The 24,932-nt window shown below is 38.6% G+C and overlaps 1 protein-coding gene across 1 annotated transcript in view; it reads right to left on the minus strand.

Moving 5' to 3' along the window:
* Positions 1-24,932, minus strand: part of LOC149142235 (ABC transporter C family member 14-like) — a 62,847-nt gene that overhangs the window by 27,136 nt on the left and 10,779 nt on the right.

Here is a 24,932-nt window from a genome sequence, read left to right on the forward strand (position 1 = left end):
TACTTCTCTTTCCTGTTTGGCCCTTGCGTTACCTTTACATAAGTTTGATATTTTATATTTTTTTTATTATAAACTTTAATTTTATGAGTTTTAATATTATATATATATTTATAAGTTTTAAATTTTTTATTTATAACAAAGTTTAATTCACATTTATGTTTAATATGAAATTTATCAAATCAGTTTTTTTTTTTTTTAATATAAAGTTTGGAAGGGTCATTACATACACTCCCCCTTCAAAAACTTCGTCCCGAAGTTAGATTTCAAAATTTTTGTTTTAATGTTTAAGAGACTATAAAATTAGAGTTTAGGTTTATGATTTTAAATGGATAATTCTTACCCTACCCAAGTTCCCAAGCTATTCTATAATCATCCTATCCTTCCTAATCTCTTCCGCTCCCATCCTATTCGTCCTCTACTGGAGTATGCCTTGGCGTCAGTTTTACTGACCTAACGATTCATAACTCTAAGGTGACAGCGTCGGTTATACCGACCTGATTCCCAGTAGGCATCCGGCAGTCATCATCACACGTCTAGGGGAGCGTGATTCACACAGTCCTCCCATGACTCCAGGGTTCGGAGGATAAACGGTGGGTAACACCTCCACCCCTCCTAGTAGAATTAGGGCTAATACTTTATCATAGAATCACTTTGAGCTTTAATGGTTCTGAGGTTCGGTCATCACGTGGTTATCCCGGTAACTGTTCATTACCTGCAGTCATACACTTACCCATACATTTGTAAAACGTGCATTAGCATATTCAAAATAACTTCATGTATTATTCACATATGACATTACAGTATAACATATTTTGCCATATTCCATGCATGTCATTTGACCTTCATCTAGAATGTATTCACTTCCTGCCTTCTATTCCATTGTTCATGTTGACATGCATAAATAAAACAAATTTATAATATCTTAATTTCTATCAGAAGTAAAATCATTTACGGTCTTTAACTTTACCTTGACAACTATAAAAATGAACCGCATATATCGTTTTGGTATCCATGTACCAGCAGAATTTAAACATATATATAATGTCGCAAAATCTCACGTATATTTATAATCATTCAAAAATGTTTCTGAGTCTCTGATTGCAGTGAAGTAAATATATACTAAACATAGTTTAAAGTTCTTCAAAATTGACATAGATTAGGGTATCTTTGGCATATTTCCTCTGTATCTTCCCAAGTTGCTGATCCAGGACTATACTTGTCCCATTGGACCTTAACTTGGTCCACCAGGCGATTCCTCAGCTGTCGGACCCTACGTTCCAATATACGTAATGGTTCGACCGTTACGACTCCCTTGTCCGATACCTGCAATTCCTTCCATTGAAGGTTATGAGATAGATCAGTTATATAATGCCTTAATACATAAACATGAAATACATTATGAATTCTATGCAGGTGAGGTGGCAGGGCGAGACGATAGGCAACAGGTCCAACTCTTCCCATGATTTTAAATGGTCCAATAAATTGGGGTGACAACTTTGTCTCTTTTCCGAATCGAATAGTACTTTTAGTTGGTTTGATGCGGATGAAGACCTGATCCCCTACTTCATACCTCCTATCAATTCGGTGAGCATCCGCATAACTCTTTTGTCTATCCTGTGCTTCCTTTAATCGTTGTCTAATTTGTCTTACCTGTGCTTCCATTTCATGGATTAATTCTGGTCCTATTATCACTCGATCTTCTAACCTGTCCCAACTTAATGGAGTTCTGCAAGGTCTGCCATATAAAGCTTCAAATGGAGGCATCCCAATCGAACTGTGGTAATTGTTGTTGTATGCAAATTCGACTAAGGGTAAGTACTTTTCCCAATGTGATTGTTGATCCATCACATACATTTGCAACATGTCTTCAAGTACTTGATTTACCCTTTCAGTTTGCCCATCAGTCTCAGGATGGTAAGCAGTGCTTAAATTTAGCTGAGTACCTAAGGTTGTTTGCATACAAGTCCAGAATCTAGAAGTGAATCGCGAATCTCTATCGGATATAATCTTTTTTGGTACTCCATGAAATCTAATAACTTCATTTATGAATACTCAAGCTACGTCAGCAACATCGTAAGTATCTCTTACGGGAATGAAATGGGCGCTTTTTGTTAATTTATCCACCACTACCAAAATGGCATTGTGTCTTTGAGAAGTAAGAGGTAGTCCAGTGATAAAATCCATCGAAATGGTCTCCCATTTAGACATAGGAATGTCGTGGGGTTGTAAGAGGCCCGCTGGGTGACAATGATCTGCCTTTACTTGCTGACATTCCAAACATTTTGCAACAAATTGAGTGATATCACGCTTCAAGCCTGCCCAAAAGAAGAGTTTCCTGGTATTCGCATACATCTTCCCTACTCCAGGATGAGCACAATATACTGCTCTGTGGGCTTCCCCAAGGATGGTATCTCGAAGATCTTTATCATCAGGAATATACATCCTTCCATGGAATCATAAGATCCCATCGTTTTCTAATTCATATCCCTCAAATTTAGGTTCTTTTGCCTTATTACCTTCAAGACCTGCTCTTACCTTTAAATAGCAGCTGTCTTTTGTAAGATGATCCAGTACTCGCTGTCTTAAGTCTACTTTAATGGGTATGAGAGAAAATATCCGAGGTCTTCTGCTTAAAGCATCTGCTACCACATTTTCCTTTCCCTTAATGTATGATATTTCGAAGTCGTATTCACTTAGGAATTCGCTCCAGTGCCTTTGCCTGGCATTTAGGTCTCTTTGGGTGAACAAATATTGTAGACTTTGATGGTCGCTTTTAAGTATAAAACTTCGTCCCACTAGATAGTGCCTCCAAATCTTTAAAGCTAGTACTACAGCGGCTAGTTCTAAATCGTGAGTAGCATAGAGTTCTTCATGAGATTTTAACTTGCTGGAAGCATATGCTATCACTCCTCTATCCTGCATCAACACTGCACCCAACCCTTGTTTGGATGCATCAGTACATACAGTAAAATCTTTGTCCATGTCTGGGACTCTTAGGATTGGTGCACTGGTGAGTAGTCTTTTGAGTTCAGAGAATGCTTTATTACATTCCTTGGTCCATTCGTACTTAACACCTTTACGCTGAAGGGTGGTAATTGGATTTGCGATTTTGGAGAATCCCTCCACAAACCTTCGGTAATAACTGGCTAAACCCATAAAGCTTCGAATCTCATGTGCATTTTTCGGTATTGGCCAATCCATGATCGCTTTTATCTTCTCAGGGTCTACTGAAATCCCTTCACCTGATATGATGTGACCCAAATAATGAATCTTTTCCTGAAAGAATGAACACTTGGATAGTTTTCCATATAACCGATGTTCTCTAAGGCAGGACAATACTATCCGCAAATGATCTTCATGCTCCTTCTCATCCTTGGAATAGATGAGAATATCATCTAAAAAGACTTGCACAAATTGATCAAGATATTCACGGAAAACACTGTTCATAAGATTCATAAATACGGCTGGCGCATTTGTTAATCCAAAGGGTACCACCGTAAATTCATAGTGTCCAAAACGTGTCCGGAATGCAGACTTAGAAATATCATTTTCAGAAATCCTTAGCTGATGATATCCTGAGCGAAGATCAATTTTTGAAAAGACAACAACTCCTTTCATTTGATCGAAAAGATCATCGATTCGAGGCATAGGGTATTGATTCTTTACTGTAGCTCGATTCAAGTCTCGATAATCTATGCATAATCTTAAAGATCCATCTTTCTTCTTCACAAAAATTACAGGAGCGCCCCAAGGTGATGAACTGGGCCGAATATGCCCTATATTCAGTAGTTCCTTTAATTGAATTTGCAATTCCTGAAGTTCTGGAGCTGTTATTCTATAAGGTGTTTTAGAGATTGGTTGGGTACCTGGTTTTAATTCAATAGTGAGATCCAATTCTCTTACCGGGGGTAATCCAGGTAGTTCTTTTGGAAATATATCCGGGAATTCGGCTAACACCGGATATTGTTCTAAGGATGACCCTTTTCCATGGCTTACTTCTTGAATTGCGTAAGCCTGACAACCTTTCCTTAAACAACGCTTCATCTGCATTGCTGAAATGTAGCGTAAGGAAACTTCCCTCCTGATTCCTTGGATTTGGATTACTTCTCCTTCATCATTATGCCTAGAATCCTTTTCCCATAACAGTCTACCCAAGCTTGGTGGGCTTCTAGCCAGTCCATACCTATGATAAGATCATACGTTCCTAAGGCTGTGACATAAACTTTCAATTTAGTCGTACAGAACCCTAGGTCAATTTTGCATTGATCCACACTCAAGCCCACGGTTTGGAGTTCTGCTGAGGCTAGTTCCACTTGATGGAAATCATTTTGTCTACGCGCTGCCAACCCACATTTGTTTAATGCATATGATAAAATGAAACTATCTGTGGCACCAGTGTCAAATAAGATTTTGAGTTTTATACCATTGATAATACCTGAAGATTCCACTACAGTGGATTGATGTGCTGCCTGGTCGTTGCCGACTACTGCGTGAATTCTATGATTACCTCGATTGTTTGATATCGGTTCCTTTCCAGTCCTATGCAACATATTCGATGAAGCTTCTGGGCAGTCACGTTGAAAATGCGGTCCCCCACATCCCCAACAATTAAGCTGCGTTGATCCTCTTGAATCGGGACATGAATTTCTAGAGGACGAGTTTCGTCCTCTCATGTTGATTCCTCTCGAATTTCTTCCTCTACTAGCGGTCCCTCGAGATGTCCATGGATTGGTGTTTGATGATTCTTCGGCTATAGTGTTTACTGCCATGGAAGCTCTTGTCCCCACATTTCTTGGGGTAAACCTGTTACCGTAAGGTGGCCTCGAGCCACCTTCTCTGAAGAAGTTTCGGGGGGTCTTTCCTGGAAATCCTGGTTGGATAGGCCCTGCTGGCCCCATATCTTTTTTGATCCCAAGGTGTTCTTCTGCATAACAACCACATTCGACTGCCTCTGCTACTGATGATGGCTTCCACATGCTTACCAAGGCTCTGATGCGAGGATTTAACCCAAATATGAAGCGTTCAACTTGACGTTCATCAGAGTCTAAGTAGTGAATGTATTTTACAAGCTCCATAAACCTTATCTCCTACTCTTCCACCGTTTTACTTCCCTGAACTAATGTATGAAAGGCTCTGGCTTGCTGTTGTTGAAAGTATGGAGGTAAATACTTTGCGCGGAACCTTTCCTCAAATAGTTCCCAAGGGACATTATCCGATGTAAGGTGTAACTTTCTCCAGATTTCCCCACCAAATCAAGGCGCTTACCTTTAATTGAAACACGGCAAATTTTTTTTTTGCAGAAGAAGAATATTTTCTTAACCTAAAGCATCTGTTCATTCCCTCTAACCACACTTCAGCGCGTTCACCTGCTCGACCTCCTGAGAATTATGGGAGTCTAATTTTCTGAAGCTCCCTGGAAATGTCTTCTTTTGGTCTTCTGGGCTCAAAATTATTTGGTTCCGCTGAACTGGTGGCTACATGTTGAAATTCCTCTTTTGTTTTAGCCTTAGTTGATTCCTTTAATGCCTCCAATAAGGCTTCCAAAGAGTTCATTATCACAGTCAACTCTGGCGCTGGGGCGTTTGATGTTGATAATGGTCTAGGTGGTGACGATTGTGATGGGGATGATGATGGCGACGGTGGCGGCATTAATGGTGGTGATGCTACCTGGTCGCGTCGTCGTCGCTCATACGTCCTTACCATTGTAATGGTCCCTGAACACATAATAAAATTTCTATAAAAATCTTGAGGTAAACAACCGAATTTAACACAATTTTCTTTTGCAACTTCACATTTGTAAACGGGTACAGTTTTGCTATTTTTACCCGCTAGGTGGATCTCACTGGTACCGAGGTCAAGGAGGGTGGTCTCGCGACCCCCTTGTCCTAATGCAGGGTATTCTATCCTAATATGAATAATGCAGAAGTATGGTTATAAGCTCCTAAGGTAAGACATCCAAAGTTTATTTACCAATGACATCCACGAAAAAAACTATAAAATGTCTCGTTACAATATATGCCGGTAACATACCCGCCATACCTCAATCTAGCTATTACTTTTAAGGAAGGTCGTACATATTTACATTCAGAATATATTACTTGGATATGGATTAAATCTATAGTATGAAGGGTTGTTTTGGTTCCATATCAGTTTGACCTTTAGCCGGAAATTTACCCAGGACATGTCATGATTAAAATCTAGAAGGGATATAGTTCAGCAGTATATCATAAAAGTAGATTGGGTTTAAACGGAGGAAATAAATTAGGATGTGTAAGAACCAATTATGTTTTACGAATGACTCCATCAAAGGATATAATTAGTACAGTTTGTCCTCTAACTGATGCTTTGAAATAGCACCAATGGCACAATACTGGCATGTTAAAGGTCATTGCCTATACAAATCCATCGGAAGGCAGCAATTCTCTTTGGCAGGAAAATTATAGTCTAAATATAATCATATGATTGCTGCAAAAAAAATTGGGTTGCTTAATGTTGTTTTAAAAAGGACATAACTGAACTCAACAAGACGATATTTGTGATCGTTTCTAGTGAAGTGTCAATATCTTGTGATTTAAAAAAAAATGGGAAAACATTTTGTAATATTGGATCTCCAGTGGAATAAATTTCAACTGATTACAAGTGGTAGCTTGAACTGCATGTATAAAGCTTACCTCAACCGTCCATGTTGATCAGATGGCAGCCAAGTTTCCCTCAAAGTTTTACGCCTCTCTGCAGATCCGAAACCAGTTTGTGTTCCTACAAACCCTAAGACCTTCAGTCTACTCTGACAATGAAATACGAATGCCCCCAATAGTCCCTTTTTGAAGCACTTTTCAAGTGAATATAAAATTTATTAAGTTGAGTAGTTGTTTTGAAATGGTGACCTAAATCAGCCTAAATTTGTTTACGGAGTATAATTGAAAACAAAAGATACAAAGAGTAACTAAAAAACTTTAAAGAGGCATGAAATACAGGGTCAGATCTATGGGCTGTGTGCACTCCTCAGTCCTAGATCATGACAGTACCTTTGTACATATCAGATGGGAACGTTCATGATTGATGTAGGCACCGGCATAAATAAATGCAAATCCATTAAGCGAAGCAAGGGGACCATCATGTCATCTAAATAACCAACGGAAATTGATATTGGAGGTCCAACAACCATTAGACTTCACACCAACTCTTTAACAGCTGTTGCAGCTCCTCGAATTGCTTGCAGGAAAAGTTCTAAAAGCCATAGAAATCAAAGCACTGATCAATCTGCCTCTGAATCTTCTTCAAAAGCCTGAAAGTCTCCAGTCAAGCATGCAGCTGAGTAGTTCTACAATAAACCCTTCGATTTCTTTGTGCAGCCATCTGAAAAAATTCCTCCACCATTGGGTTTATATGCAAACACTAAGGAAACCAAGATGGTGCGCACAAGAAGTACGATGGAACTATGTAGATCCGGATAATCATGAGTTGGTGAGATGATGTAATAAGCCCTCAAAATGCCCTAAGCAAGGAAATCTAAATACATGGTGTTGCCGCAAGCAGCAAAACCAAAAAAAAAGAGAGAGCACAAGTGAGGAGGCTTTTGTTAACGCGCCAGTTAAGGGCTTCTTATAGTCGGAGGTCCCTCTTGGCTTTCTGTTGTTTTCTGCATGGTACCCTAGGTACTATTGTGTCCATCTCTATTATGCGGGGACCGATACAACATACAGGTGTTATACAGCGGGTAATAAGCCGAATGATTTCAGTTCTGGCATTCAAAAGACGGACCACTAGGAGTCTAGTCCTATTGTGCTGGCCTTCGGGACCGGAGTAATGATTAATAGCGGACTGGATCACCGTCTTGGATAATGATTGAAGCAACCGCTAAATTCGTTGTTTCGAACCCCTACGTAAAATCTTTTAATCATCGTTTGCGTTTATTAATCTCAGTTTCTCATGCGAAGACCTATTTTTCCGGTTCTATTTCTTTCCCTTCACTGAAGATTTAGCAAACTATTTTTCTAATTCTTTAGCTATTTTTTTTTCATTGCACAATCCAGATTAAATTTCTAAATTTGCGATTCCGCCACTCAAATCCAGCTTGACAGTTGACAGTTTCTTTAAAAATTTTAGTTGAATTCTTAGAATTTGAATCAAATTTAGCAAAATCAATCAAAAACTCCAGTTCTCAATGCACAGGCCATGGAAATTCTGCCTCTGAACAGTCAAATTTTCACGGTAAGGACCGAACCCGAGCTAGGTCGAATTGTGCAGAACACGCAATTCACATCCCGCTTCTCTACGGCAATGAGGTATATAAAAAAAAAACAAATCTCCACCGCTTGGTCGATACAGTGACTCGGTTTCTTTAGCAGCAGTCGACTACATCCTTAATTTATACACAGAACCCTACAATCTAATTTCCCCCAAGGATTTTGCACTAGAACCGAACTCAGCACGCACGACCTGGCCTGCTGATAAATTCCGTTTCGACAATGGTCGTCAATTGATACAGAGGTTTTAAATACTGTCCAGGCTCGGTTGCCTAGTCAGCTGTCTCTTTAACGAGATATGGATACGAATAAGGGCATTTTGGATTTCTTGCGTACGCAGAGTCAAGGAAAAAATAATTTCTTGCCTCTGGCGACATTCCAACAGAAAATTTAACAGGTAAAATTCAGCGGATAAAATTCAGCAGAGAGTTACATAATGCGTAGGGCCGGTAAGGTCGAAAGGGTTTGAACAAACCTCTGATACCATATGTAAAGACTATAGACTGAATTTCGGTAATAACCAGAATTAAAATACAGTAAGAACCAAAACTGAACTGAAATACAATAAGAGAATTTGGTCACCTACCTGAACTGCTGCCTGCTCTGGTGTAGTTGATGGCGTTGTAGTTGCTTCTGATACCAATTACCGGGAAACCAGTTCACCAGCCTAGACTGAGTAGAGCCTGGCTGCTCAATCCAGTAAGCTTCCCACAGAAGCTCACTGTCCCCCGTGCCCCGAACCTCAGATACCTAAAGCTCTTCCCTTAGTCAATTGATCTTCTCTGGTTTGTCCTCCCTTCTCTGCTGATTTTCTTCTCTGCCTTCTGCCCCCCGTGATCGGCTCAGATCAGTGGTTTTATAATTGTAGGCTTGGTGGTGGCCGCCCTCCTGCCTACGGCCACCGCTCTTCCTCCTTCCGACACGCCTCCGCATGCATTTTTTCTCTCAGATCCCGTTCTCTCTGATCTTCTGTACATTACTTCTCTTTCCTGTTTGGCCCTTGCGTTACACTTACATAAGTTTGATATTTTATATTTTTTTTATTATAAACTTTAATTTTATGAGTTTTAATATTATATATATATTTATAAGTTTTAAATTTTTTATTTATAACAAAGTTTAATTCACATTTATGTTTAATATGAAATTTATCAAATCAGTTTTTTTTTTTTTTTTAATATAAAGTTTGGAAGGGTCATTACACTACCGCACCAAGTCACTCCACCTCACTCGTGGGGGTATATTAGAAAACATGTCGAAGTCTTCCTCCAACCTGGAGGAAAGCCTATCATTTTTTGTTGATGTTGCCTGCTGGTCCTGCTTCTCCTCCTTGTCCTTCTTTCTAAGAGGACATTGGGTACTATAGTGACCGAGCTCACCACATTTGAAGCACTTGAACTTCGACAGGCTCTTTTTATTCTTTCTCTTCTCCCCTTATCCCTGATTGGGACCCTTCGATGCTAGGGCCACATTCCCCTCCTCCTTCACCTGCTTCAATCCGTTGTTGCTGCCACTGATGGAGCTCTTTAGAAGTGCTTGCCTCAAATCTTCCCGCTGCAAATCGGCCCACATCCTATCCCACCTTGGTGAGGTGTCTCTACCCAAAATACTTTGGACGAATACCTGCCACTCCTTGGAGGCACTATTTAGTGCCAATCACACTAACTCTATGGATTGAGGAACTGACAACTAGTCTCGAACCTCCTAAATCCTGGTGAGGAAGGGATCTATGCCTTCCCCCTTTTGCATTCGGATGAGCCTCAACTTCTCCTTTAAGTACATCTTCCATTGTTCATAAGTTCCTTGGGACAACGTGGAAAGTGTATCCCACATCTCTTTTGTTCTTCCCTTGGCCACTATGTGTGATACAACATGATCCCGCAAACCATCTAGGATCAATCTCTTTGCCCTCTCCATCTCCTTTCTGTACTCCTTCAGTTGATCTGCATCCATGGGAACTTCTACAACTGCATCAATCTATGTCTTCAAGCCATATTCATCTAGAAGGAAGGACATCCTTGCCTTCCAAATGACATACTTGGAAGCTCCATCCAACCTGTCCTGATCTCGAAGCCCAGCAATGGCCATCTCAACAAATGTCGAAAATCTCCTCTTCCCTTCTGCTCCGTTGTTGCTAGGCTATTCGTACTTCCTTTTGGAGTGAGAAACTCTACTGACAATGACTGTTGATCTGCAAAGGAAATCGAACTTCTTGAGACTAGAAGTTCCCTAAGGAAATTTTTCCCTCAGTGTGTGCTCTTCTTCCTCGCGACGCTAGCTCTGCTCTAGCAAACTCCTGCAAAACCATTGCGTCTAACTAGAGATTTTCCCTGCGAAAATACTGGGCTACTCCCCCTGCCTCTAGAATCCCTCGATCTGGAGAGATCGAATTTTTTTGTTCCTCTCTCAGAAAAATCGAATCTCCTCAAGAAATTCGGCCTCTGGCAAAGTGATTGTGCTACCTTTTGGGGTTTCGATCTGCTGCCTACACAGAACAATAAAAATCCTTCTTTCTTCACTACTGAGCTCTCCAGCTTATCATCTGCACTTTGGTACCATGCGAAAATTCGGAAACCCGAATCCTATTGCAGCAACTGGAAATTATTCGCCTAATTGTTAATTAAATTTAATAAATTATTTATTGTTTCCTATAAAAAAATATTGAACAACTCACACTGCAACCTACACAAATAAAACTGCAGAAGAATAAACGCTAGAAGAAATGCTAGCACGCACACATAAATTTACACAGTTATTTTTGGACAATTGTCCCCTGGAAAACCCAACTTGGGAAAACCGGTGCAGTAGTGAGGGTTTTATTTTACTATGTAGTAGTGAAATCTGAGTACATCTATGGAAGCTCAATTGGAAATCCACATACCAAGAAAATATGAGAAAAATACTGAAGGGAATTACCCTTCTCACATAGGCAATATTTGGCTCAGCTTTCCCTATCAAAACTCGACCTTTTGGAGAACTGCGTCATCTTTTGCGCTGCTCTGTGTAGATGGTTGGACAGACTGCTTTGGATTCGGCTCTGATGAAGTCGTTCTGCCTCTGGATGTTGAGAAAATAATCTCTCCGGCTCTCTCGGACTCATTCCTGGCCTCTGGAACTGAGAATTATTTTTTCTTCTCTCCAAATTGAATTGCCTGACTGAAGCAACTATGCTACCCCTCAGTGTTGTCTCTCTGGGATAATTCGGCTCACTTGCTGCTACCTCCCCAGATCCAGAAAATCTTTTCTCCAGATAAATGTCTTTGCCCCTCACTCACTGCTTCAATCTCACTGGCTCTCTCTCCGACAACTGACTACTGCTACTCTGGAAATTGATCTGCTCATGAAATCGAACTGCAAAAATGTCTTCTCCAAGTGCCCGTCAACTTCTTATAATCCTCTGTTGGGACTCCAACGACCAAGATTAAATCTTAATCAATGGCTAGGATTAACTTGAAGTCGATCCGTGTGAGTTTCTAGATCATTCACGCCTTGACTTAATGTTGATCAGTGGTTGTCATTGATGTCAACCTAAGCAGCACCAAGGGCTACCCCGATCTTGCCTGAGCATTTTTACTTGACAGCTTACTCTATTCTGAGTCAAGGATCTTCTAGATGGATTCTACTTGTTGAGATGTTTCCATTGATATATGGCACGCCACGTAATTCTTCACAGTTTGAGAGATATTCGTGTTTGAAGTTAGTAACCCCAGTTAGTGGGCTAAAACCCTATGGGGTTGTGGCATGGCACTCATAATTGGTTGTGGTCATTGAATAGTCAATAGTTAATAATGTTTTTTTTCTCCTAAAATCCCTCCAACATTCACTTGTTGAGGACCCTCTCAACTCAAGACATTCATATAAATAGTAATGCTCATATCCTCCTCTAGTAGGGATTTTGTGGCTTCAAACAGGTCATCGTGGAATTTTCGCTATAATTTTTTTTTCTGTGAAGCTTAAAAATCTAAAATTAAAACCCGTTTGAGCTGAAATCTTTATGAACCTTGTGACCAAATTTGCGATCTTGGTTCATTATGTTTTCAGAGATATGATCTGAGGAAGTTAGGGTTTTTGCAGGCTCCCGAATTCCATGTCAAACAAGTGACGTTGGGAAAATCATCATAACTTTCTCTATGAGCATTGGATTCAAATTTCTTAAATAGTGACAGAAAGAGGACATACTATAGTTTGTTGGGTATCATTTTTAGGGCCGAAGTTCACAACAGTGACACGTGGCACTTCGTACAAGTTCGCTCTACTGAACCAGTCTATAATCAGGTCATCGTGGGAGATTGGGCATAACGCTTTCTTCAAGAATCCAATATTGATGAGACCTATGGGGTTGGAAAGAGGACTCAGAGGGCTACCACAAAAAAAATAAAAAATAAAAAATAAATAAATAAATAAATAAAAAAAAAAAAAAAAAAAAAAAAAAATTAAAAAAAAAAAATAAAAATAAAAAATAAAATAAAAAATAAAATAAAAAAAAAAAAAATAAATAAAAAAAATTCAGACCCTGGAGACCTGAAATTAGATAGATACAACAGATTCAATATCGAGGATCACTGCAGTAAGGACCACACATCAACAGTCAAGGGTAAGTCTCCTACAGCAAGGTATGTATGAGTAGTGTTTGCATTTGAATTTCGAGTATCATCTCTTACATATGTTTTTGCAGGACAACGTAAGTATATACAGGGTCTCGGTTATATCCTTGTCTCTATATGTCACAGTTAGTTTTGATACCATATTTCGGATGTCCTATTCTTGATACTACACATTTGATGCTACACCAAGTCTGCTTACTTTTCTTGTCATAGTTGATAGAATGGTCTCTGTTCTTGTACTTAGAACTTGGTCCATCACAAGTCTAGGGTTTGTCATCAGTTTTTATTGTATATATCTTTAGGTCAGTTTTGGATATAATCTTGCATAGAGTCCAGGCCTATATCTAGAGTGGGACTCTTTCTCTATTGCTGCAACATGTCAACAACAAAAGTGACAAGCACACTTCAGGTATGCATTCTAATTTTAATTGGTATTTATTCATTGTTATGCACTTACATGTGTTTTGCAGGCACAAGTAAGTTGAAGAGGAATTTGTTTTGTTTTGGGATTGGTTTCGCCAAGAAAATTTTGCATGCAGGTAGGAGAAGATTCAAGTACAACATCAAGCAAGAATTCAAGAGCAGAAGTATTAAATCAAAGGAAGCATTACAGTGGGACATCCTTGAAGACATGACAGCCATCCAAATATCGTGAAGTATTGTTAAGGCCAACAGTCATCATTGTAAAGTTGTAAAAGAGTCATCATTGTAAACTTTAAAGATTGTAAAAGAGTCATTTGTGAAAGAGTCATTCTGCCTAGAGTCGAAGAGGCAGTGTTGGGAGGTATAGGAGTCACTGTTGGGATGATGTCATGGTTGGGTTGCAGGTCATAGAGTGATTGGATATTTGGTCAAGTACACGAAAATCATTGTACATCTTATTGTATCATGGATTGTTGTCCCTGGTTTGGGAATCCACAATCTTGTCTTATTTAATTCATTATAGGGTGGCAGAGAGGTGTTAGGCAGTTGTATGAAGTTGCCTATAGGTTGGGGCCTGTGAACACTTCAGGGTGGTAGGGTGGTGCTAGGGCGACTTGTGGCTCGCTAGGGTGTTGGGGCATCCATTCAGTTGATTACTAAAGAAACCAAGGCGTTGGGGTGTCCTTCCAGTGGGAGCTAGAGAAGAATGTTTTTCTAGAATTCTAGGAAGGGGTTGAAGATTAAAGAATTTATTAGAAAAGTGTTTGGTGGTTTTTGACATGGAGGGGGTTTTCCACTTAAAATACTTATGCCTACTGTGTTCTTTTATTTACCGTTATTACTACATAAACATTAATAATAATTGAAGATTAACTAATGCTCTAAAAAGATTTAAAAGTGCTAATTGCTAAGGAATATTGATTCACCCCCCCGCCCCCTTCTCAGTGTTTCCCACAATTGGTATCAGAGCTTGGTTCTTTCAATAGCAGTCTAACAACTGGAAGGAGATCATGGAGTATACTAAGAATAGAGTTCCTTTGTTTAATGGAAATAACTATGCATTTTGGAGTGGAAGAATGCAAGTTCCTTTTTTGCCGCAAGGATACGAAGTATGGGAAATCGTTGACAAAGGCTTCACACCAACCCAGGATGAACAAGGTAATAAAAACATGGTATATGATGCAAAAGCTAAAGATCTTATTATCAATGGGCTTATCGAATTTGTTTATCTTAAGGTATTGAGTTGCAAAACTGCTAAAGAGGTATGGGGCAAGCTTGAAAATATATATGCAGGTGACTCAAAGGTGAAAGAAGCAAAGCTTCAAATTTTCAGGGCAAAATTTGAGCAACTCAAAATGAGGGAAGATGAAGATATTGCTGCATACTTTCAGCGTGTTGATGAAACAACAAATGCATTGGTAGGGCTAGGAGAAATTGTTGAAACGAAAATTGTTGTCTGAAAGATCCTCAAAACCTTTCCAAGCAAGATTTAACCCTAAGGTATCTGTCTTGGAAGATAGACCGAATCTGACCAATCTTAGCATAGATGAATTTCATGGAATTCTTACAGCATATAAAATGAGGATTGAAGAAGACGATGGCACATCTCACTTAAAAAAAACATTTTCCGCATCCAAGAAGAATGGTAAGGAGAAGCAGACTGCAATTGTAAGGACGAGGAAAAGGAAGAAGGTGAAGAAGAATTCTCAGATAAAGAATTTTCCTACTTCATGCGGAAAATGAGAACAAGTACGAGAAAATTCAAAGGCAAACTTCCATTAATATGTTTTGATTGTGGTGAGGTTGGGCATTTTGCAACCAACTGTCCTCACAAAAATGAGGGTGTTACGAAAGGGCAGAAAAGTCTTAAGAAATTCAACAAGCAAGGCAAGAAGAAATGGTTTAAGAAAAGTTTCTTCTCCAAAGAAGATAGTTCCTCATCTGAAGAAGACAGTGATAACAAAGAAGAATTCAACGGAAGAGTATTCTTTATGGCCAAGCACAATAAACAAGAGGCAGGAGACGAAGAAGAAGAAGTGCCTGAAGTCAAATTTTAAAACGAAGTAATTAGGGTTATCAAAGAGCTCAAGCCGAAAAGAAGCATGTTAACACTCTTGAAGACGAATTGAAGACAAAAAGGGAACAGGTCCTCAATCTTAAAATCAAGGTTGAAGAATACAAACGAATTGAAGAATCACTCAGGAAAGAAGTAAAGGAAAGAAACAAGGAGAGAGAAGCATTGGAAGCTGAAATAGTTTCTCTGTGAAAGGAAGTAAAAAGTGGAAAAAATCTTCAAGACTACGCCAACAGTTCAAAGGCTTTGGATGAACTCATCAGCAACCAACGATCATATAGTGACAAGACTGGTCTTGGTTACAAAGAAAAATCCGAAAAGGAGTCAAGTCCTTCTATGACAACTAAAGAAGATGGATATGCAAAAAGGGTAGATCCCCTAGCTAGATCAAGAGATCAAGACTCGCAGGAAGAACCTTGGAAGACAATTCCTTGAAGAAGATTTCCTCCCAAGTATCAACCTATCTTTTATGGTCACTGTTATTCATGTGGAAGGTTTGGACATAGAGCTGTAGAATGTCGCATGTATGAAAATTATTCTAGGAGATATTTCAAAAATGGATATTCCAAAACTCAGCAAGATATCAACAGATTTGATTATCTGAGAGATGATGTCAAATGTTACAAATGTAACAATTTTGGACACCTAGCTAAATCTACAGACTTGCAAGCTCTCCAAAGGAGTTCACGCAAAATCGAAATGAACAAATATGGAAAAAGAAGACTGAAAGGTTTGCTCTCACTCTCAAGGCTCAAAGCAACAGAGATGTGTGGTATGTTGACAGCGGTTGCTCAACACATATGACTAGAGATAAAAATAAATTCATATCCTTGAATGAAAAGAAGGATGGAACAATGTCTTTTGGAAATGACGAGGCTTCAAACGTCATAGGAACAGGTACAGTCTCTCTTGGAAGCAAGGATACATTAGCAAAGATGTGATGTTGGTTGAAAATATGAATCACAATTTTCTCAATGTTGGACAGATGTGCAATCAAGAGCACACAATGCTATTCGACTTGAAGAAATGTGAAATTATGAAAGGAAAGTTTGGTAAAATTGTGGCTACAGCAAGCAGAGCTCCAAATGACATATACATTTTGGATGAGACACCTAAAGGTTATTTCTTGGAAAAAGAAGATGAGAGTTGGTTATGGCACAAACGAATGGGACATATAAATTTTGACAATTTGGTCAAGATTAGCAAAAGGAAAGCACGTAGAGAAATGTCGAAAATTTCGAAACCTTCCAATACGACATGTGAATCTTGTCGGCATGGCAAACAGACAAAAGTCGAATTTAAGACAAAGGAACACTTTGCATCACGTCCATTGGAATTAATACATACCGATCTATGTGGTCCTATGAGAACAAAAGTCTTAGACCACGAATTATACTTTATGCTAATGATAGATGATTACACCAAAATGACAGTTGTCAGTTTCCTGACGAAAAAGTCTGAGGCATTCGAGTGTTTCAAAATCTATAAGGAATTGGTCAAAAATGAAACTGATTTGAAGATCAAATGTCTGAGATTGGATAATGGAGGAGAATTCACATCCAAAGCATTTTAGCAATACTGCGACGAAAATGGAATAAAAAGGAAATTCTCAACAACCAGAACACCATAGTAGAATGGAGTTGCTTAAAGGAAAAATAGAACCGTACAGGAAATGGCTAGAACAATGTTAAAGGACTCAAACTTAGATGATAAATTCTGGGTTCAAGAAATTGATACTTCTGTATTCATCTTAAACAGAGGCTTGCTCAAGAACAACTGTAACATGACTCTGTACGAACTATGGAAAGGAAGACTGGCTAATGTCATATACTTCAAAATATTTGGAAGTAAATGTTACATCAAAAGAGAAGACCAAAAATTGGGCAAATTCGATTCCCGTGTTGATGAAGGTATTTTCATTGGTTATTCGCGCAAAAGAAAGGATTATAGATGCTACAATCTGAGGTGAAAACAAATAGTTGAAAGCATAAATGTTACTTTCGACGAAAATGGTGTTTTAAAGGATAATAATGTGATCATCTCTCCAAGCAAATTTGAGGGTCTTGAGGTAGAATCTGTGAAGGATGAAGAAGAAGCTCTAGAATAAGACCAATCGAATAAGGAAACAACAGTGAACCAAGAGGAAAGAATAAATGATCAGCAGGATGTACAAGAAACTTCTCCAAAATTTTTAAAAGAATGGTGTCAAAAGAATCATCCATCAAATCAAATCATCGGCAACATAAATGAAGGAATTAGAACCAGAAGAAGTCGACAACTTTGTTCATCACAACAAGCCCATCTTGCTCTATTAGCGACTTTTGAGCGTAGCAATTTTGAGGAAGCTAGTCAAAATGAACACTAGGTAGCAACTATGAATGAAGAACTAGATCAAATTGAGAAGAACGACGCTTGGGAATTGGTTCCATGGCCAAAGGATAAAAATGTTATTGGAACTAAATGGGTCTTCAAAAACAAATTGAATGAGGATGGGCAGGTCACCAGGAACACGGCAAGATTAGTCTGCAAAGGATATGCACAGGTTGAAGGAATTGATTTGGAAGCTACCATTGCTAGAATGGAAGCTATCAGGATGTTTCTTGCTTATGCTTGCTCGAGAAAAATCAAGGTCTACTAAATGGATGTTAAGTCAGCTTTTCTAAATGGTGAATTGGAGGAAGAAGTTTACATTGAACAACTCGAAGGTTTTCTACTTTCTAACAAAGAAGACTACGTCTGCAGATTAAAGAAGGCTCTATATGGTCTCAAGCAAGCTCCTAGGGCTTGGTATGCTCATCTTGGCGGATATCTACATCAACATGGATTCAAGAGAGGAAGTGCTGACAACAATCTTTATGTGAAAGTGGATCGAGATAACCTAACAATTATCGAAGTATATGTGGATGATATATTCTTTGGAAGCAGTGACGACAAATTAAGTAAACCACTAAAATGCAAAGTGAGTTTGAAATGTCTATGCTTGGGGAACTAACATACTTTTTAGGACTTCAGATTTCTCAGTAGGATAAATGAATATTCATATATCAAACCAAGTACATCAAAAAAATGCTCAAGAAATTCTAGATGGAAGATTGCAAGTCAGTTCTTACCCTCATGGTAACAGGTTGCAAGTTAAGCTTAGAAGACTCATCAAAGGATGTGGACCAAAGGTTGTATAGATCCATGATTGGTAGTCTCCTATATGTGACATCCTCCTAGCTAGATGTGAAGAAGGCGGTTGCACAAGTAGCACGATTCCAAGTAGCACCAAAAGAATATCATATCATTGTCGTCAAAATAATTCTTCGATATCTTAACGGCACAACGAAATATGGTCTCTAGTATCCCAAAGGAAATGATCTCGTCATCCAAGCTTATACAAATGCAGATTAGGCAAGAAGTGTTGATGATCGTAAGAGTACCGGTGGGGTAGCGTTCTACATAGGTGGTTTCCTTGTCTCATGGTTAAGTAAAAAGCAGTCTTCAATCTCGTTATCCACAGCAAGAGAAAAATACATCGCGACTGGAGCTTGTTGTACTCAAGTTCTCTAGATGAAGCAAACCTTGCAAGATCTTCAAGTTAAGTTTGATGAGCCTATTCCCATCTTCTGCGATAACACCAGTGCCATCAGTATCTCCAAAAATCCTGTGATGCATTCCAAAACAAAGCACATTCCGATCAAATATCATTTCGTTAGAGAGCAGGTTGCCGAAAATAATATCAAGCTTGAATATGTTGGCACAAAGAAATAAATTGCTGACATATTTACCAAACCATTACCTCGTGAAGCATTTGATTACCTTCACCAAAAGCTTGGGATTCTCCCAAGTTCTCATTAGAATCTTTCTCTTATCTAACAAAGTAGAAAGGGGGAATGGAGGTGTGTATAGGTCTGCAGGATGGCAGTTTGTCAAGGGGAGTTACCCTTTGCCATTGATGACAAAGGGGGAGAGAAGGCATTAGGAAGAGGTGTCATGATCGTAGGGGGAGTACTTGTGTTGCCATCAATGCCAAAGGGGGATATTGTTGATGAGTGGTTGTCATTGATGTCAAACCAAGCAGCACCAAGGGCTACCCTGATCTTGCATGGGCATTTTGACTTGACAAATTACTCTATTATGAGTCAAGGATCTTCTAAATGGATTATACTTGTCGAGATGTTTCTGTTGATATATGGCACGCCACGTAATTCTTCACGGTTTGAGAGATATTCGTGTTTGAAGTTAGTAACCCTAGTTAGTGGGCTACAACCCTATGGGGTTGTGGCATGGCACTCATACTTGGTTGTGGTCATTGAATAGTCAATAATTAATAAAAAAAAAATCTCCTAAAATCCCTCCAATGTTCACTTGTTGAGGACCCTCTCAACTCAAGACATTCATATAAATAGCGACGCTTATATCCTCCTCTAGTAGGGATTTTGTGGCTTCAAACAGGTCATCGTAAAATTTTCGCTATAAATTTTTTTATTCGAAGCTTCAAAAGCTAAAATTAAAACCTATTTGAGTCGAAATCTTGATGAACCTCGTGACCGAATTTCAGATCTTGGTTCGCTATATTTTCAGAGCCATGATCTGAGGAAGTTAGGGTTTTTGCAGGCTCCCGAATTCCATGTCAAACAAGTGACGTTGGGAAAATCATCATAACTTTCTCCCTGAGCATTGGATTCAAATTTCATAAATAGTGGCAGAAAGAGGACATACTATAGTTTGTTGGGTATTGTTTTCAGGGCCAAAGGTTGCAACAATGACACATGGCACTTCGTACAAGTTCGCTCTACTGAACCAGTCTATAACCAGGTCATCATGGGAGATTGGGAATAACTCTTTTTTGAAGAATCCAATCTTGATCAGACCTGTGGGGTTGGAAATAGGACTCAGAGGGCTACCACAAGAGAACATTTCAGACCCTAGAGATCCAATATTACATAGATACAACAGATTCAATATCGAGTTCCTAGAAGGCAAGAAAAAGCATGCATTCAAGGATCGCTGCAGTAAGGACCACACATCAACAGTCAAGAGTAAGTATCCTACAAAAAGGTATTTATGATTAGTGTTTGCATTTGAGTTTTGAGTATCATCTCTGACATATGTTTTTGCAGGACAACGTAAGTATATATAGGGTCTCAGTTATATCTCTATGTCTCTATATGTCACAGTTAGTTTTGATACCACATTTCGGATGTCCTATTCTTGATACTACACATTTGATGCTACACCAAGTCTGCTAAATCTATATGATGTTGTACGTTCATGTTACTTGTCTTGTCATATTTGATAGAATGGTCTCTATTCTTGTACTTAGAACTTGGTCCATCACAAGTCTAGGGTCTATCATCAGTTTTTATTGTATATATCTTTAGGTCAGTTTTGGATATAGTCTTGCATAGAGTCCAAGCCTATATCAAGAGTGGGAGTCTTTGTCTACTGCTGCAACAAGTCAACAACAAAAGTGACAAGCACACTTCAAGTTTGCATTGTAATTTTAATTTGTATTTCTTCATTATTATGCACTTACATGTGTTTTGCAGGCAGAGGTAAGTTGAAGGGTATTTTGTTTTGTTTTGGGATTGGTTTCACGGGGCAAATTTTGCATGTAGGTAGAAGAAGATTCAAGTACAACATCAAGCAAGAATTCAAGAGCAAAAGTATCAAATGAAAGGAAGCATTGCAACGAGACATCCTTGAAGACATGACAACCATCCAGATATCGTGAAATGTTGTTAAGGCCAAGAGTCATTGTAAAGTTGTAAAAGAGTCATCATTGTAAAGTTGTAAAAGAGTCATTTGTAGAAGATTCATCATTGTAAAGATTGTAAAAGAGTCATTTGTAAAAGAGGCATCATTGTAATGATTGTAAAATAGTCATTTGCAAAAGAGTCATTCTGCCTAGAGTCGAAGAGGCAATGTTGGGAGGTATAGGAGTCATTGTTGGGATGATGTCATGGTTGGGTTGCAAGTCATAGAGTGATTGGGTATTTGGTTAAGTACACAAAAATCATTGTACATCTTATTATATTGTGGATTGTTGTCCCTGGTTTGGGAATACATAGTCTTGTCTTATATCAGTCATTATAGGGTGGTAGGGAGGTGCTAGGCAGGTGTATGAAGTCGCCTACAGGTTGGGGTCTATGAACACTTCAAGGTGTTAGGGTGGTGCTAGGATGAGTTGTGGCTCGCTAGGGTGTTGGGGCATCCATTCAGTTGATTACTGAAGAAACCAGGGCATTAGGGCATCCTTCTAGTGGGAGCTGGAGAAGAATGCTTTTCTAGAATTCTAAGATGTTGTCTTTCATTTCAGATGGGGCTGAAGATTAAAGAATCTATTAGAAAAGCGTTTGGTGGTTTTTGACCCGGAGGGGGTTTTCCACCTAAAATTCTTGTGCCTACTATGCTATTTTATTTACTGTTATTACTGCATAAACATTAATAATAATTGAAGATTAACTAATACTCTGAAAATATTTAAAAGTGCTAATTGCTAAGGAACACTGATTCACCCCCCCCCCCCCCTCAGTGTTTCCAACACTTAATTAATTCTGATTAATTAACTATATTCCTAAGTTTAGACTTAGGAAATATTTAAAAACTGGATAATTATCTAATTAAGTCATTTCTGGGCAGAATTTCCAGAAACGATTTATGGGTTTTGGAGATCTCCTATATTCTAGCCTCTCCACAAAGTTTCAAGGCTAGAACACATCCGATGATACAAAGACTAACACTTTCCGGTTGATCTCTCACACTCTGGATACCATGTGAAAATTCCTAAATCGGAATCCTATTGCAGCAGCTAGTATTATTTCTTCTAGCTGATAAATTAATTATTCAGTTTATTGCTATGGAAACATAGAAATAAACACACTACAACCTTCACAAATAAAAATGCGGAAATAAAATAGCATTGGAACTGAGAAATGCTAGCACAGACACATAAAAATTAAAATAGTTATTTTTGGACAAGTCCCCAAAAAACCCAATGCGGGAAAACTGGTGCAACAGATGAGGTTTTTATTTTATTAGGCAGTAGTGAAATCTGAGAACAATAATCTGGAAGTTGAATCTGACAATCCTACAAAGAAAAATTTGGCAAAATTCTAGTGAGTAATTTTCTTCACCCCACAGGCAAATTCAGGCTTTGACTGTAGCTCCAAGTAAGCCGTCCAAACTGCCTTTGTGTTGGCCTGTGTCACCCTAGCGCAGTATCTGCCACACTCGACCTAAATCAGTTGCTTCTGTAGTCGTCCTGTCTGCCACTGGCTGAGAAACTGTCTCTCCGACCTTCTGGAACCCTTTCCCAGCCTCTGGAACTGAAATTCGGCTTCTCTCCAGCTAAATTGAACTGCCCTGTAGAGGTTTCTGCGCAACCCTTGTGTCAGCCTCACGGTGGTACTTTTGCCTCTCTGCAAATGCACTCGCTTGATTTGGAAATCTTCCTCTAGCCTCACTATCTCTGCCCCTCACTATCTCTACTTCGATCAATGGCTTTCCGACAACTGCTATTGCTCTCTGGAAATCAATCTGCCAAGGAAATCAAACTTCTGGTGTTTATTCTCCATCACCACATCAATCCCTTCTTATATCTTCCCGTTGGGACTCCAACGGCCAAGATTAAATCTTGATCGATGGATTAGATCATTTCAGGATCGATCTATGTGAGTTTCTAGAGAGTTCTCACCTTGACTTAATTAATTCTAATTAATTAACCAGTTTTCCTAATTAAGCCATCTCTAGGTGGAATTTCCAGAAACGATTTCTGGGTTTCTAAGATCTCGTGTATAATAGCCTCTCCACCAAATTTTGTGGCTCGAACACATCCAATGCTATAGAAACTAACGTGAATGAGCCCTTTAGGGATGATCTGAGGTCTTTATTAAGTATAGAAGTAGAACTAAAGTGCTTGGAAACCTTCGTAGAAGCATCGAGATAGGGTTTTGTGGAGTTCTGGACAGTTGACATGCAACCCAAGGATTAGAACACCCACAATTTCATTCTCAAGCTCAACCGCATTTTAGACAAGTCTTGTAGCAGAGCAAAGAGGTTCGTCCTGAATTTAGATAATCATTTTTCTGGTTGAACCCGATTAATATAATGTAGTTCAGATCTGTTAGAAGCAAGTAGGTTTCTGTGGGATTCAAAATAGTTTAGAGCTATTGGGACTATATTGGAACTTATTGGTTTATCTGGACAGTTGAATTCAAACCAATTTAATAGTATGCATTATTTGAATGGTTAAACTATAATGTTACACTGTACTATTGGCTGTTGGTATTGAAGGACACCTTTTGTGTTGGAATATTTTATCTTATAAATAGACAGGAAATTTGTTGAAGAAAACCTAATTGTGCAAGAAACCCTAGGGTAAAATTTCCCTTTCTTATTACAATATATCTAGTGTTTCCAACAATAGTACTCAACCGAATCTTTCATGGCACCAAGGAGGATAGATTATTCCCTTAGTTGTACTACCCAATTCCCTAGTATGTAAGAGTGATTTCCACAAGTGTTATTCTCCATGTATTATGGCAATAGGATCACTGGTAGGGCTATGCAAGGTTGGTTTCAAGTGTACCTAGGGGAATTTTGATATACTTGAAGGAACATGGAAGATAATTCCATATATAAGTGATACTCAAAGGGGTGCCAACAAATGTTATAAAGGTTTTCAACCAGGTGATGCCTCTAGTATTTTACATGTATTCTTCCCCAATTGTAGGCTTTCCCATTGAATGATAGATATTTTTGTTATTTAAAGATGTTGAAACACATCCCTAACATAAATAATGTTTTTCTAAAAGTGGAGCATGTATTGGCATGAGAAAGTGCTCTGAGACTACTTGTGGTGTTTCTTGTTAGTTGAAATAGAATATTTAGAGCAAAACAGACATAATATAAATGCAGGAAGAAATTAATTAAGATAGATGGAATACAATTGTTAAAAGAAAATAATAGAACTAAAATTGGAAAATAACACTATAAAGTTTAAACAGTCCTTTATTGATATTCCAAACTAGATGCAATATTCACTTTCCTTTTCTAGGGGGTAATCTCCAACATAAGAAGAGCTCCAAATACTACAATATTCACTTGATAACCCATTACATAGCTTCTTCTACTATATATATAAAAAATATATATATATATAGTTTCTAATTAACAAAAACCCTAACCACCTAATGGACTTCCATTAATGAGGCCTCAACCACTAACTACCTCACCTTCTTTAATAAGGCCACTTATATTTATTGATTTCACACTATACTATTGTGTGGAGCCTTATTTAAGAAATATGGCCCTCAATACATTAAGTAACAATCTATTCCACTAACTATGGAAGTTAAGGTGGCTGTGGAACCCTAGCAACTATGCAATGTTGTCACACTGTTAAAATTGGCAACTGGGGCCAAATTCCACTTTGGACAGTTCAGTTTATGGAGATAATCATTCCATTGAATTCCTCTTTTCGAGAGGACCAAAATTGATATAAAGATTGCCTCATTTGGACAAGCGGAAGTGTTATTTTGAATTTTTGTTTTCTCACATGCAATTATCAAGGTCGACCTCTCCTACATGTCTACTCAT

Source organism: Pinus tabuliformis, chromosome X (genome assembly GCF_031772625.1).
Source record: "Pinus tabuliformis cultivar Carrire ecotype Pingquan chromosome X, CPIR1, whole genome shotgun sequence".
Lineage (NCBI taxonomy): Eukaryota > Viridiplantae > Streptophyta > Pinopsida > Pinales > Pinaceae > Pinus > Pinus tabuliformis.